The following is a 15,683-nucleotide window of genomic DNA, read 5'->3' as shown; positions in this document are numbered from 1 at the left end:
ATGTTTATTTGCAGATCGCAGCCTCCGGCTAGCACTAATGCTTTGGTTAGCAGTGGTTTGTGCCAGCCCCACTGCAAATGAAACATTTCATTTGTGCATTCCTTTGTCAGCAAATGCACTAGCGCTTGCTCTCCTCAGTCGCAGCACACGTTATCAATGTGAAGGATGCTTATTTTTTTTATTACAGGACACAGTGAACACCAAAGATAGCAGTGTAGTAAATTGTAATCAAGTGTAATAAATCAAGAAAGAAAGTCACCTGCCATTCACCTTGGACAGGAGATGCGACTGTACCTTGCAGAGCATGTCTGGAAGTGCTGCATACAGCTGGAAAGGAGGTTGGTTGTTTCACTGGTATCTGATAGATAGCCCCTCAGTAGGCTGCTTAGATTCCTGTGTAATTAAAAAATGAATAAAAAAGCATCATGCTAACACTGTCTCTGATACATTCAGTAACATATTTGAGTGGGTTAAAGTAAGTTATTCCATGTGGCAATTGCCGTGTACCAACGGCTGTCTTTTGCTTAGTGTATCTTGAATGCAGTCTGCTAACATTCATTACCCTGTGAGTATTTTTGGAAAATAGCAGAGCTTAGCTGTAAAAGAAAATGATTATGTAATGTTATGGTATACAGTATGTATAGGTACTAAATTACACCATATTTTTTATCAAATTATTAGAGAATCTACTGCTTACTTTGATTGCTGTGTTAATATTTAGATCTGAGAGATCAAATTGATAGGAGAATCATTACGGGAAAGAAATTTATCTGTAGGATTTCTCATTAGTGCTAGAGTAGCTTGTTTATTGTAATAATTAGTGATGTAGTCAGATGTGCTGGAGAACAATGTCAAGTAAATGGAGTATTTGGAACAATGCAAAGGCATCCAGGCTGCCCTCATTACCAGAAATGTCAAGCCTAACTTCTGCTTCCTTGTCTAAAGGACCATACAAGGACTGTAGGATTTATTTTCTAAAAATGAAAAATACTAAATTAATTTCTTTAAGTATTTAGCATATCTCAAAAATTACCAGATAATTTTAGCACTGGTAGTCAGAAATGTGGTGTTTATAGAGACTTGGGATATCTCCCAAATTATACCTGTGTCACTCTAAATAGAAAAAAATATTTTATCTGGTATTACCCTGATATTTACTTTGAGACTATGTCTATCTAGCGCAATTTGAAAATATGTTCTATATTGTCGATTTTTGTATGAGAAAGCACCTTTGCTGCTTTTGACATGTAAAAATATAGTTTATATTTAATAACTATATACAGTCTGTACTTTTGCAGGTATTAAAATCAATACAATTACTTTGATATTCTGGTCAATTTTCATTCGCAAGAGTGCATGGTATCAAAAACCAGTGTTTTAAAAGCATTTTCTCAAAACAAATTTAAATTTGTTTTAATCAAACATTAAAGGATCAAGGATTTCTACATCTAATTGTATTGACTTTTAAATTTACTAGTTCTACTTAGAAATTATTTTCTTTTTAATTTAATCAACAGGCTTACAACATTAACAGTCTGAAAATGAAGATAAATATATGTATGTATATTATATATATGCGCACGCACACATGTACTTCCATATTAAGATATATAACAAGGATTCTTCAGAAGAAATCGAGCAATCTTCCTGCTGGTCACTGCCTCACTATAAAGTGTAGGTAGCTCTTGAGCTGCCTGTGTTCCACACAACAACCATGAGTAGAACAGCAGAAGTGTTTCCATAACTTCACCTTGGGGTGCAATGAAGGAAGTGACAGCCCTGTTGCTGACGTCCTCTGGGGCAGCTGCTTCTGTTCTAGGTCAAAGTCACTTTTAGATGAAACTCTTCAGAAAGCTTTTGCAGAATAAATGGGTGATCAGTGATGTAATGGCCCAGTAGAGCACTCAGAAAAGAGAGTAACAGTTCTGGTGTTGCTTTGGATGCCTGGATGCCCTTCCCTCCTGTGTTGTAGTTGATTTACTGAATTTCTGTGCCTTAGTTCTTCATGGTCAAAATGGATGTGTAGTATCTCTTTGTTATATAGCTTTGGGGAGGAGAAGTACAAACCAAGAGTATGAGATGCTCGGATCCTGTGTTCATGGTGACTCCTCAGCAGAAGGCAGGGGCAGGAGCACACCTTCATAGGGAGATGGGAACTTGCTGTGTTCAGGGGCAGTGCTGCTGGTGGTATCTTTTATAGCTTGGAATTCCTTGTGTTTTGGGTTTTGTCCCTTGCCCCTTCTCACTGGATGCCACTGAGTTGAGTCTGGTTCATTCTTCCTTACTATCCCTTACTCATCTTTAAGGCCCGTTGCTGCACTTGCTGCAGGATGTCCATGGCTCCTTGTCCTGGGGATGCCAGAGCCGGTCGCAGCACTCAGGAGGGTCTCGGCAGCACTGAGGAGAGGAGAAGGATCACGTCCCTTCATCTGCTGCCATTGGCCTCCTTTGCTGCAGGGGCATGTTGCTGGCTCAAGGTGACCTTGCTGTCATGCTCGGACTCCTCAGGTAGACTTGGCTTAGGAAATTAGGTGTAGTGGGATTTTGGGATAGTTAATGCTTACTACCAGTCGTTCTGTTTTCTCTCTCCCCTTCCCTACTCCACAATTTTGCACTTCTCATCTATCTTTCCCCCTTGGGACACAGTGTGTCAGTAATTTAATCTCTTATTTCTCCAAGAGTAAGGTGATAATGTCATACTTTATATTCATGGTAAATTAATAAAATATTTAATAGATACTAGCATAAGTCATTATGAACTGACTATGTAAAAAGGTGGAATACTTGAGGGCATTTTTTTGCACATAATTCATGGGTACCTACTAAAGTGATTGCAGCTCTCTGCTTGAGATGGTTTGTGTTCCATGTCTTTCCATGTGAGGACACAGAAAATGCAGGAATTTGTGCTTTTTTGTCTTAATACACAGAAATACAAAATGAAATCACATTATTTAAAAATAATTCTGATTAATTTCTCCTGTTGGAACCTGGGGTTCCTCTGAATTATTCATTAATATTTATCTTATTTGTATTGTGAACTCTGCTAGTAATGAGATGGATGCATTTGAAGTAAAGAGTCAGTGTTACTCCTGTGAAGCAGTGCTATGAACTATGTTGAATGACTGACTAAATCTGGAAACAAAATGCAGTGTTTATTTTGGGTGGAAGCTGCTTGTCTCTGAGACCTAGCTCTACATGCTGTTTTGGGTTTATGCTACATGATAAGTGTAAGTTAAAGAAGAGCTATAACAGCGTTACTGATGTAGCAGTAATAGGATTCACTGAGTAAAGGAGTTTTCATCTGAAGATACATGAAGAGGAAACTGTTTAGGCAAAAATAGTCTATATTTTCATGCTAAAGGATTAAAGTACTGGTGATGAGCTAATACATGAACTGGGCTGATGTTGAGAAATATGTCAGGAGGTTGTGTAGAGCTATTTTCAGAGTCAAAATAACCACCCTAGTCTTTCGTTTGATCATGCAAGATTTTGTATCTTCACAAAGGCAACAAACATGCAGTATAAAGTGTGAATTTAATGCATTTTTTAATTATGTACTAGAAAATTGCTAATTTGCACTAATGATAGGGAGACTGTATTATGAATTAGTGAATTGTACAAACTAGCAAGTGAACAAATACAATAAAAAAGTACTACATAATGTATTTAATCTGTTTTGACATTTGTGGCTCAGTGTTAACTGTTTACGCTAGTATATCACTCACACAGCACTGGTGAATGTGCTCAAGTGTATTTTTGCAAAGATTATGCAGTGCTAGCAATAGAAAATTTCATCCAAACAGTATCACTGCTTTGTCTTTGCTGAGAAAATGGAAGTGTTATCTTATATAATCTCTTGCACATATCTCTGTTTTTGTTTGAAGTTGTGAATGCACAGTCTTATGTGGTTGTACTTTATAATCACAAATAAATACATCTTCTTAGGCTGATGGATTTCTGTGATCATAAAGCACCAACACTGATTTGTGGAGAGATTTGCAAAAGCACAAATAGGATTTTCCTGTTAGTTACACTAATCTTGGTTTTGTTTGTATTTGGGAGCTTATTTTTATTTTGTTTGTTGATGAGATATAGCTGTCAAACTCCTTTCTGTGTGCTTGAAAATCTTCTGGGCTTTAAAGGGGCCAAAAAATCTAGTTAGAGATAAGGAAAGGAAGAAAGAAGAGCTTCTACTACTGTGCATTGCTGTCTAATGCAGAAGGACAGACTTTTGATTATTGGCAAAATATCCTATCTTTTGATTATGTGAAAAATGGCTTCAATTGGATGGGTGTAAAAATAGCAAGCAGGGACTATTTCCGAGAGAATGTTACTAGTCATAATGCACATTAGTACACTTAAGGCAAGAGTGAAAAAGGAAATGAAAGAGGGGATAAATGCTCCATTTTTCTGTTTTGGGCTTGCCAAGAAGTAAATTGTATTGACTAAATTGGAAGCGAGTAAACTCCATTTACTTGAGTGTGTTCTCTTGTTTTATTGTTTCATGACGTATAACCGGATATAGATCAATGGCAACACTAATACATGATTGAACAATATTGTATTATTTTTTTCTTGAACTGCATAATTTTAGTTGGTCAGAACACAAGCTAAAAAGGAGAAGAGTTTCTGGTATCCTTGGGTACACTTCTTGACTGAGGAGTACTTAATGCCATTTATTCTGTTATAGAAAATACAGCTACTGAATGTACCTGAGATTTGGCTGAAGTGGGACTTCAATACAGATATCCTCCGCTTTTAAAAAATGGGAATATATTAACAAGATGTGATTGTGTTGATATCATAGGCTGTATCATAGTAGCCTATGAAACCTGAGGCATGAAGCTGCTGGAAGTCATCGGATGGATTCATCAAGCCCTAATGCTTCTGGGTTAGAAAACAGCACCAGTGATAGCACAGCTCCCTGGCCTGGGATGCAGGGCTAATTGCGGTGTTGCTAATCATCCCTAGCATGGGGTTTTGCATAGAGAGAGAGGCACTTTCTGCTGATTCCGAGGCTTTCTCAGATGTCTCTGTGTGATTTGTGTCTGAATGGGGAATGCAGTATTTGGGTCTTTGTGGAGTAGTCTTTACATAAATCATTTTTAACTTTTTTTTTTCTGTAATTGTTTTCAAATAGCTGTGTAAAAGAATTGCCAAAAGGCAGACATCTGCTCATCTGTAGCAAAAGAAACCATCTACCAAAAGAGAATATTTAAATCCTAGCAGGTTTTTGAAAATGCAATGCCTTTGGGAAATGGGAAGAGTACACTTTTTCAGTTGCACTACATTTACAGTCTTAGGTTTTCTATATTTGTTGCGAGTCTAACAATTTGAGCATATACAGAGGAGTACAATGCCATGGATTCAAGAACAAGCAATTTATCAAACCGTGGTAAATCAACAGATTAATGTCTTTATTAATCCATCCTAAAATTCCTCTAAGCTACACTGCTCTGAAAAATGGTTCTTTTAATATTTTCCAGACAGCACTTAGCTGCCGAGGCATCCCAGAAAATGTCTTGATTTTTATGCTATTATCTTCAATGTGTGAGGAAAAGTGACAAATACTTTTGTCTTTTATATAATTTTTTTAAAAGGATATTATAATTCTTCTGTGCTTAGGTTTTAAAGTTAAAACCTAAAATGCATTTTTTCTGCCTTTCTCATAGCAACAAATGTTTGCCTGGTTGTTGCAAATGCAGATCAGCTGATTGTCTGCCAACTACGCTTGCTCCACATTAACAGTCCAGGACCTTTTCTACGTTTAGTCCGTAAATAATTTTTTCCTAGTAGCTATCCACCTTAAAAGTCTATGGAGTAATTTTAGAAATCAAGCTGTGTTTTTTTTTTAAGTATTCCTGTTCACATTTAAAAATCTGGATATATAATACCTGCGTATTTAAAATCCTTTGGATGCTAGGATGCTATTATTGCAAAGTCCTGTCCTAATTTTGGAGTGATTGGCAAAGTGTTGAAGTGAAGACAGGAGCTTAGATTGTAAGAAAAAATATTACTTGAATATTTGTCACCCTTGTAATCCTAAATAGCTTGAGATAGGTGGACTCTTAAATTCTATAAAGTTTGCTTATCTCTGTGGGACACCTAAACTGCAGATTGATAAGCAGACATTAATTTGTCATTTTTAAAGGGCATATTTCAGCATGCTAGAAGTAATTGTGAAGATAATCTAAACCTATTAAGTCATCTAGTCTAGGCTTTTGCCCATGTAACTTTACAGTAACCCTGGTTAGTGAGACTCTAAAGGCTGAAGAATTATTTTATATCTCCTATCAAATGGACTGTAGGTAGGGGTTTTTCTCCATTCAGTTTTTAACCATTCAGCTCCTTTCAGATATGCCAGTGGTGTCTCCATAAGTTTGGGTAAAACAAACAACTATTTCCCCCAACCCTAGTTAAATTGCATATTGGTTTTGTGTATCTATTGCCTCACCTTTGGTGAGCGACTTTGGGCTATGCCAACATTTATTGACATCATTCAGCCTTAATGAATTGGTCTATTTACTTTGAGTAAACAAATAAGGTTATGTTTTTGACTACCTGCTATTGAACTGTTATCAGAGCTTTAAACTCAGAGTATTATGAGAGCAACATTGATTTGCTGTGTAATTTGAAAAGGATTCCTGGTTTTGTTTTGACCTCTAGTTTGCCAATATAATTTCTAGTATTGTGCTGTAAAGCTTTTCCATGTAGAGGAGATACTTTTTGGCATCTTGGCTTTTTGAATAGACTTAAAATAGAAATGTAAAGCCAAATAATTCCCCTTAACAGCAAAGCATAAAAGAAAATGACTGCTTTTTAAAATTTCATTTTACATTCTTATATATTGTAAATGAGCTTATATTAATTTCTTATGGCTAAAATATGTAAATAACATGCAACTTAAATTAGATGAAAAATAACAAGAATATAGCCTGTATTTCTAGATCTTGATGGCTGAGCCTGCTTATAGTGTCACTTATTATGGTGTCTTAGGCAAAATTCTTTATTTGCAAAAGAAGATGGAAGATTGATTGCATACATGCAATTTGAGGAGAAAATATTCAAATGCAGAATTATCTGCTGCATTCTGATAGTTTCCTCAGGAGTAGAAGCTCTCAGGAGACGCATGGGAGGAGCAGTACATCATTCTAAAATCTGTAGCTGCTTTGATTTTAAAATGAGGAAAAAGTGAGGACGCTGCAGCTCCTCCCGCTCATCTGGGTCCTGGGAACTCCTTCTGGAAGACTTGTATTAGGCTGCTTTAGGAAATCATTTAAAGCTTTTAATTATAAGTAAAGGCAAGGTCCTGCTGAGGGTCAGCAGGACTTACAGACACATTAAAATACAGCACAGTTAAGTGATCTGCACAGTTCGGTGAACTAGAGTTCAGCATCTCACAAACTGAGTTTTTACTGAGGATGCTCTGGAAAAGAGTTACAAAACTTGGTAAGAGCTGCTTGCCTGGGATCAGTAACTGATGCTCTCGGTGGGAAAATGCACCTTTCTCAGGTTCTCTCTGGAGATGTGGTTGAACTCTTGGGTCTTTCTAGAGTCCCCAACTGTTGTACCATTCAAAAATGTTTTTTTCTTTCTCCAAGTCTGGAAATGAGGAAAGCTAAAACCTTTGAAACCTGTATTGCAGGTGCAGAGTGCAGTGAGGTACTTTGCTTCAGAATACCCTCACTGTAGAGCCAGATCCTCCTGCCATGCAAACGGTGGCTGCTGCACCCCAGTCTCTCCCACCTCAGGCTTGCTGTCTCCCCTTCCTGCGCCCCTGTCTGCTGCCCCTCTAGCAGCACGGTGGCACTGGGCACACACAGGGCAGGCAGATGTGCCTTGCAAGTGGCCACCACCTAGACTGACATTGTCTCCTTGGCCCTCCAGGGCAGTTAGCAATGCAATGGCAAAGACGGTGCCAAAGAAATACTTGGAGCTCGGGTGCTAAGAAGAAACACGAGCTTATCCTGTTGCTACTGCCTTTCCCCAAGGTACTTCTCCACAATGTACCCTTGCGCAACGGACTGTTAGGTTAATTTTGCTAAGTTTGTTGGCCTGTCTAAATTGCGAGACTGATCATCAGTATCTCCACTGGTCTAATGCTTAGCCTCTGTGGCACTGCAATAAGTAGCTCTTCACCGAGAATATTTTCTTGTATTTTCAATGCATGCATTTTACTTGAGATTTTATTATAGTTCATTTGGATGTTATTTATATACATTAATATTGAATGCTTGTGTTAAATGTCTTTCCCTACTGCTAAATGGTAGATATGAGCTGCTGTTGCTAATGATGTTTTGTACAGAATGATATTTGTATAGAGGACAAAGACTGTGAAGGCATTCTGGAAGCAAAGCACGTTTGTGACTTAACTTGTAAAGTGCGGGTTCTTTTTCTGTTGTTTTTTTTTCCCTTTTTTTCCCCTGCAGTGAGCCCAAAGGAGCTTCATTGATGTTAAGATAGACAACAGGTGTTTCATATTTTGAAAAGGTAATTTACACAGGATAAAGATCATGCCACATAAAAAAAATTTCTTCTCTCCTAAAAAGACTAGAAATAATCCTTAATATAAGTCAAAAAGTCGGTAACACTTCTGGGAGAATAGTCTGGGTGAAAGAAGATTATTGTGTACAGGGCAAGCTATAATAAAAGCTGTCAGTTCTGTCAACTCATTCTGTCTAAGGTCTATAGAGGATTAAAAGGATATTGAACATCATGTAACAGCTGTCTCCTATGTGAAAGGGACCACTGTTGTGGTAAGTGTAAATGTACCAGTTTACAAAACTCCATAAGGCCCTAGGTGTGGTTGAGCCACAAGTGGCAGAGTCGTCGTGGCAAGTGTCTGTTGGGCCTGGTTTACACTGCTGGAATAGTATGTGATAACATCAGATTTGGCATAATGAGCAACAAACTATATTATGTCTGTAGGATGCTGAGGCAATATTAATTAATATGTGGTGGCTAAATGCAGTTGTTGTCTGAGAGACGTTACAAATTGGCTTTTAAGTGTTTTTGATTTTTTTGTAATCTTGTCTTAAGTTTTAAATGGAAATGTTATTGACAGTAAAGTGCCTTTCAATAATATTGAGTTTTTGTAAGACAGTTTAATACATACAAAATACTGATTAATGCTTTTGAAAAAGTGGCAATTTCATAATGCTTAAAATGAAATAGGAAAGATGGAAAAAGTGCTCAGAATGAATATTGCTGTGAAGAATTACTAATGTTTAAAATTCTTACATTTGAAAAAGAAAGTACTTTCAGTTTTCAATCTGAATGGGAGGAAAGAGTCTGTCCAGTTCCGTTACTGAGATGGCGCTGGTGTTTTGCGGGGGGAGCAGAATGAGGAGCTGTGGGCCCGTAGGAGAGGCAGATCATCTGCAGTGCTTGTGTGTGTCAGAGCTCTGACACTGGCCAATGTGACCTATGAAAACAGAAATTCAAGAACTACACGCTCCCTGTGTGGGTAAAACATGTCTGTGGACATTGAGAGTATTATGTAATGTTTTGTAAACTGAAATGGGGTACTTAGCTGTCATAAGGCTGTTTAAAACTTCTTAGGCGTAGCTGGAAGCATTTGCAGCAAGCAAAGACAGCTGATGGATCCATAGATAGCTTAAAATAGTTAGAAAGAATTGTTCAAACAAATGTTTAAAAAAAAAAAGGTTGAGGAGTGTTAGAAAACAAGTAACACACCTAACCAAATGACGAAAGCAAGTGCCAAGCCAACTCTCCTTTTTAACATGGGTGGACAAATTAATATATTGATTTCTTGCAGCTAGATAGATGTAGCCTCTTGATGGTGGATGCTGCCAGAGCTTGGGAGGAGATGGCACCATGGGCAGCTGCTGAGAGGCACGAGGCAGGGGCCGTGTCCTCATCATGGCTCGATGCTTTGAACCCCGTCTGGGGCAGCAGCAAGTGCACTTTGTGCCGGAGGAGGCCCAGGACCCTGTGGCATGGGGAGCTCCGTGCAGAGGAGGCCGAGTGCCCACAGGAACGCACGTAGGACGTGCAAAGCAGCAGGCAGAAACCTCATCCTGGGACGAGTCCCGTAAGGGAAGGGCGGGCAGCGGGTCTGAGCGCGGGAGCAGCAGCGAGGGGAGCAGGCGGGAGGAGAGGTGCCAGGCTGAAGGAGAGCCTGGAGGAAGGGGGAGGAAAGGTGTCTCCTCAGCAGCTGTTTAATTGCTCGTGTTGTCTTTGTTTCGCAATGCTCAAATCAGTAATTAAAGTTTATGTTAATTGGCAATAAATTAAATTAAGTAATTACCCAAGCTGTGACTGTTGCCTGTGACAGAGGGAGCGAGTTAGTGAAAGGTGTTCAATATGCATTCCAGTGCTGGTGATGATAAAATAAATATATTTTAAGTGATATTATTGATTTGGATCTGGGCTGCGTATTACCTATCTACTAAGAGAAATATAAACCCTTCATTTGATTTGTTTGTTCACAAATGCAATTTGTGAGACAGCACAACATGGTTGGAAGGACTTGCATTATATATAAAAGGCAGTTGGTTTTATTTCTGATAAAGGATACTGCAGCTTTCTGATTTGGCATGCACTGGTGTGCATGCTTTGTGCTACAATGTGCTGTAAGCTCCCCTGCTTTTCTGTTTTTAATTAACTCTAATTTATATAGCAGCTTTATTCTGAAATGTTGCAAATTGGGGAAATACAATTAAAGCAATGATATATGCAAGCTATATAAAATGAATTGGGTGGAAGGCAGTAGTCTTTGAGGCTATGTTGCAAAATGGTAGGTGAAAAATTTACTGTAAAACTTGTGCTTGGAGCAAGGTGAATAGAGGAGCGGGATGGGAAAGTAAAGCCTTACAGAAAGCAGAAAGGCAGATGGAAGGAGAGGGGAGAGTTCCTGCCCTCGAGAGGGATTCAGAAGTAGAAATAAAGTGGCGAAAGAGTAATGGTCATGTAGAGAGGCAAAGAAGAAAGAGGAAAGATGAGTCATTGATGAATGGAATGATTTGGCATCCATCTCCATATGATTCAGTACCTCTCAGGTGTCCGAAAATAACCTTGCCTGTAAGTGCTGTTATTCTGTGCTAGGGTAGGAGGCCTTTGTGTCTGAAGACTAACTTTCAACTCGGAGCAGTTCTTGCTTTCAATCACAAGTGCCTCCCTTACATCTCCTGTCACAGCCAGCAGGGGTGTCAGTGTCTGCCTCTGATTCTGCAGTGTCTCTCTTTAAAATTTGTTTCTTCTGGTCAACGTAGTTCTCAGACAGAAAAAACCTTTCCATTTCCCAGGGATCCGTGGCAGGCTCAGGTGGCCAAAGGTGACAGGGATGCGGGAGTCTTTCCTTACTTCTTTAGACATGAAATAGCATTGCTAACTTGCATGATACTGAATGTGTCTCCTAAAAGCCGTGTTCCATGTGATTTCCTGAGTATTGCAGGCACTGCATACTTATTTTTAAAATGACCTACTGCTTTTATTAAAAGGATGTTAAAAATTGCAACTTTGAATAGTCATATGTAGACAAACTAAATTTCCGTTACTGTCTGTGTCTCTCTTTTTGCAATCTCAGCACCTTCCTCTGAGTTTCACTTGTGTTTGTATGTTTTTCCTTGCAATAATTTGTTTTCTTCATGAAGGTGAGGTCTGTCTTGCTGTGCCCACAGGTACTGAGTAGCTGGCTCACGTTAAGGGCCCTCATTCACCACCCATCTGTCGTGGGTATTTGCCTCTCAGTCTCTCCAATGTGCTGATCTGTGAATCTCCTACTTGGATAAGCCTTTCTGAGGAGATCTTGCTCAGATATCAGTGTCCAGTAAGAGGGGATAAGAACCCCCTCTTGGGGGTTGGTTTGGTTTTGGTTGGTTTTAAAAAAACATTTTGTTTCTAGTCTAGAAAAAATAATGTTTTCTTCTGTGATTGGTTTGAAAATATTTTAAAGGGAAAATACTTATTTTTTATGTGAGATGAGTGACAGTACAGACAGGAGCCTCTGTCCCTATCTGCTGCTCTTCTGCTTGCATTCCAAATCCCCCTGCTTTTCCAGTTTTCCTCTGCAGGTACCCTGTTGGGTATGCAGGTTTTAAGGAGCTTGGAAGGAGTAGTGATTTTAGGATACAGGAAGCTTATCAGGATGATGTTAGCCTCGCCCAGTAAATCTCTGTCAATAATTGTGCAGTGCACAGTTAAGAGAAACATATAGTGTCTATATGGTAAGCTCACTAATGGCATTGGTAACGCCCAGCAAATAGAGGGGTCCCTCATGTGAGCGGGTTGCTGGATGGTGTCACTCTACTGTTCTCTTAGAAATAATTGACCCGAGTCCTGGCAGGTGTATATGGGAACGTGGCTGCACGGCCTGTGCCAGACTCCTGTTTTGTGTTCTGTGGGCCATTTCTGGGTAAAGTTTCAGAAAGTTCTACAAATAGAAGAGCCAGAAGCCCCTTTTTAAAATGATATTTTTATGTTCTGCAGAAAGCCACATAAATGGACTGGGATTTAATCTGCTTCTAAACCTCTGCCAACAGTAACCAAGATAAAGTTTATTTGGCCTGTTTTGTGATATATGAAAATTTTGCTAGGTTATCGGCAATGATCCGCTGTGGAATATTACTTCAGATTATCTGTTTCACCCCTGGCCTTTCAGCGTACAAGTAATTGCACTTCAGATAGTGTTATTGCCAGTTAGGCAGACAATTGTTCACTGCAATTTTAGGTAATGAAATAGCTAAATTGCTCTTCTTTGTTTAGAAGCAAGGAGGTGTTAAGTGCTAGTCTCCTCCCAGAAATGAGGCAAATCTGTTGGTCAAATAATATTACAGAAATACTTAAAAATATTTCAACAATTAATCACTGAAAATTATTTACTGATAATTAGTCTTGGCTGTAGCAACCTTCTCTTTCCTTCGTGCACAAAAACCCACAATTTGTTTCTTATATCTTTTGTTCCAGAAAATTGTTGCTTTATCTGTACTTTTTTCTTGCTTATATCTCTCTTTTATCCTTCATGGTTCTCTTGCATCCTTTTTTTCCCCAAAGGATAGTATTTGTTCCAGAAATTTACTACTTATTTTTTTCAATTCCCCTTTTCTTATTTTCCTGAAAAAAAGATCACTGTTCTTAAAAATGTCTATTTCTTTCATTATTAATAATAATTACTGTTTTCTCTGTTTTGGTTTGGAGTTTATACCATAATACCTGCAGTGTTAGAGGTAGCCCGAGTGAGTTTGTGCATGTTCATACACAGTTTTAGGTGCTTATTTTTGTAGGGAGAAAATTGACAGGTACAAGCCTGACAGCTGATCATGTTGGGTACTGCATAGGTGCCTCCTTTGTGTGTGGAGCTTAACTGAAAGCAGGTTCACCTTCAGCAATAAATAGCTTCATTATTATAATATTTAAAAATTAAAAGTTAAAAATAAGTTCACTGGAGATACATATATATATAATTTAACACTGCTCAGTAAGACATGTAGTGTTTGAAATATGTGGAAAATGTGAATTTCTGTCATTATAAACTCACAAACCTGTCTGTAAAGCTATGCAAAATGGTGATATTTGCATAAATATTTATATAAATATGCTATATTTACACTGAGTTTGTAGAACCTTTATATCTCGCTTACCATTTTACAGTAACACTGAGTTGAACCAAGAGCAAAGTGCTCCCAAAATGGAAAATTTCATTGCCTGTTTTTGAGATTCCCAAGTTCGGGTTTAATGGTACAAAGACTATAGGGTTGCCTCCTCCTCTTGTACTTGCCCCTGAGGTGAATACAGTATTTTCTAGGGCCTGGCGTAGCTCATGTAATTCTAAAGGTAGGGCTGTTTCATTAGTGAATAGGGGTAAGAATGAAAATAGGGCTCTGCTAAGTGAAAACTGGTTTGTCTGTGTTTTAACTGGAGTCTGAGATAACGAGTCTTGATAATCACGGTGTGCCTGGCTCTGTCTAATGCTCTGCATTTTTTGTCATCCAAGATATTACGGCCACTTAAAACATGTGTGGTTTCATTTTGTATTTTTTGGTAATGATCTTTTTGTTTCAATGTAATGGCAGCTAACAGGAGAATTAGATTAAATGTGGTTTGATGTTTACCTTTCATTTTGAACTAAACACACAGTAATGGAATAGCCTTGAAAAACGAAAGGTGGCAATTACAGAAAAAGGAAAGTGTAATTAAAAAGAGTAATTTCTCTTCATATGGGAAAAGGCATGTGGCATTGGAGCTCCTAGTGATTGTAGGCATATTCCCTTAGATTTGGGATTTTGTGTGCTGTTTTCCAGGGGATCAGTCACTGGCAGTAATTTCTGTAATAACTTTTTTTTGTGGCGCTTGTGCTATTTTATTCTTTTTGCCAACTCACCGGAACGCGCAGCGTTGCTCCTTGGTACAGTAAATGCACTCCAGCATCTATTATGGGATGGTCAAAGGATAATTTATTGTCACGTAGAAAAATAGGTCGACACTAACGTGGCTTGGTAATCAACCCCCCGAGTTCACTAAAGCCCCTCGCCAGCGTGCGTGCCGCGCCGTGCCCCCGGCTTCATGGGGACCTCGCAGCGCCCAGCTCGAGTGGGAGTGTAATTACCGAGCTGTCAGGGTGATAAGTGGGATTAATGGCAGCCTGATGCACTTTGGGCTGCGGAGCGCTTGGCGAGGCAGGAGATGGTATTATTTGGTATTATTATAAGCGAGAGTCTGGGCTGGCATATTCGTGGCACCCTTCCCTCCTCCCCAGAAGCTCCCATTCAAGTTTGTGTTGTCCTCGCTCATTAATAGCTGACATTTCCAGCAGCTGTTATTTGTGAACCAGCGCAAAAATCAAAAGGGAAATAATTGGGTAAAGATGCTCACTCCCCGCGCCGGTTAATCTGTGCCGCTTATCCTTTCCAGGCAGTTTTGATGAGATTGTTGTAATCTACTCTCGAGAAACTTATTTTATGTTAAATGCAATTCTTTCGGTCTTGGCTACAGACTATTGCATTTTAGAAGAAACTAAAAATGCTGCGTTGGGCTCCGTAGGGTTTCCCAGCCTTTGGTGCCCGGGAGACCTGCCTTCCTTTCAGTGTTCCCTCTGGGACACTCTCCCCATGTGTGGAAATCCAGAGAGCTGCTCCCGAAGGTGCCTCCAGATTAAGCTGTCGTGTTTCTGGTGCCGTGGTGTCTGCAGTGCCCAGATAGGTGATGAACAGGGTGAAAACTAATGAATCTCTTACTAAACTGCTTTTGCCTTCTCTCTTATTTTACACTTAATTAAAGAAACAGAAACAAAAGCAGTGCATGTTACTGACAAAGTTAGACAAGTTCTTTATTGCAGCTGTTTTCAGGCACGTTTGTTCCTTTTAATGTACTCTTCATTTCTCTACTTTTTGCCCATAGGCCTCTTTCAGCCAGGCCGATCACTCCAGACAGTTCCACAGTAGTGCTTACTAGTCCTAGTCAACAATAGTTAGGGTGCATTTATTAGACTTGTATCAATAATGCTCAAGTAATACATTAAAACCATTATTTCATTCTTCATATCTTAAAATTATTAAAATAGTAACTAGCATAAATTCAGTACATTGGTAAAACAGTGTTGAAAGAGTGATGAGAATAATTTCACGACTGTTGAGATGGTGAGCACTGTGGTATTTGTGCGATAATCAGTGATATGTAAAGCTAAAAATCCATGCAGGTACTTTTGTGCTTAATACAGAATAATT

At 38.9% G+C, this 15,683-nt stretch overlaps 1 protein-coding gene across 1 annotated transcript in view; it reads left to right on the top strand.

Annotated features, from left to right (window-relative positions):
* DPYD (dihydropyrimidine dehydrogenase) overlaps positions 1-15,683 on the top strand; it is a 277,603-nt gene that overhangs the window by 50,052 nt on the left and 211,868 nt on the right. The window lies entirely within an intron of this gene.

The sequence above is a fragment of the Nothoprocta perdicaria genome, unplaced genomic scaffold (genome assembly GCF_003342845.1).
Source record: "Nothoprocta perdicaria isolate Ctin4 unplaced genomic scaffold, notPer1 scaffold_20, whole genome shotgun sequence".
Lineage (NCBI taxonomy): Eukaryota > Metazoa > Chordata > Aves > Tinamiformes > Tinamidae > Nothoprocta > Nothoprocta perdicaria.
Note: the sequence above shows the minus strand (reverse complement) of the source record. Positions and strands in the feature narration are given on the sequence as shown.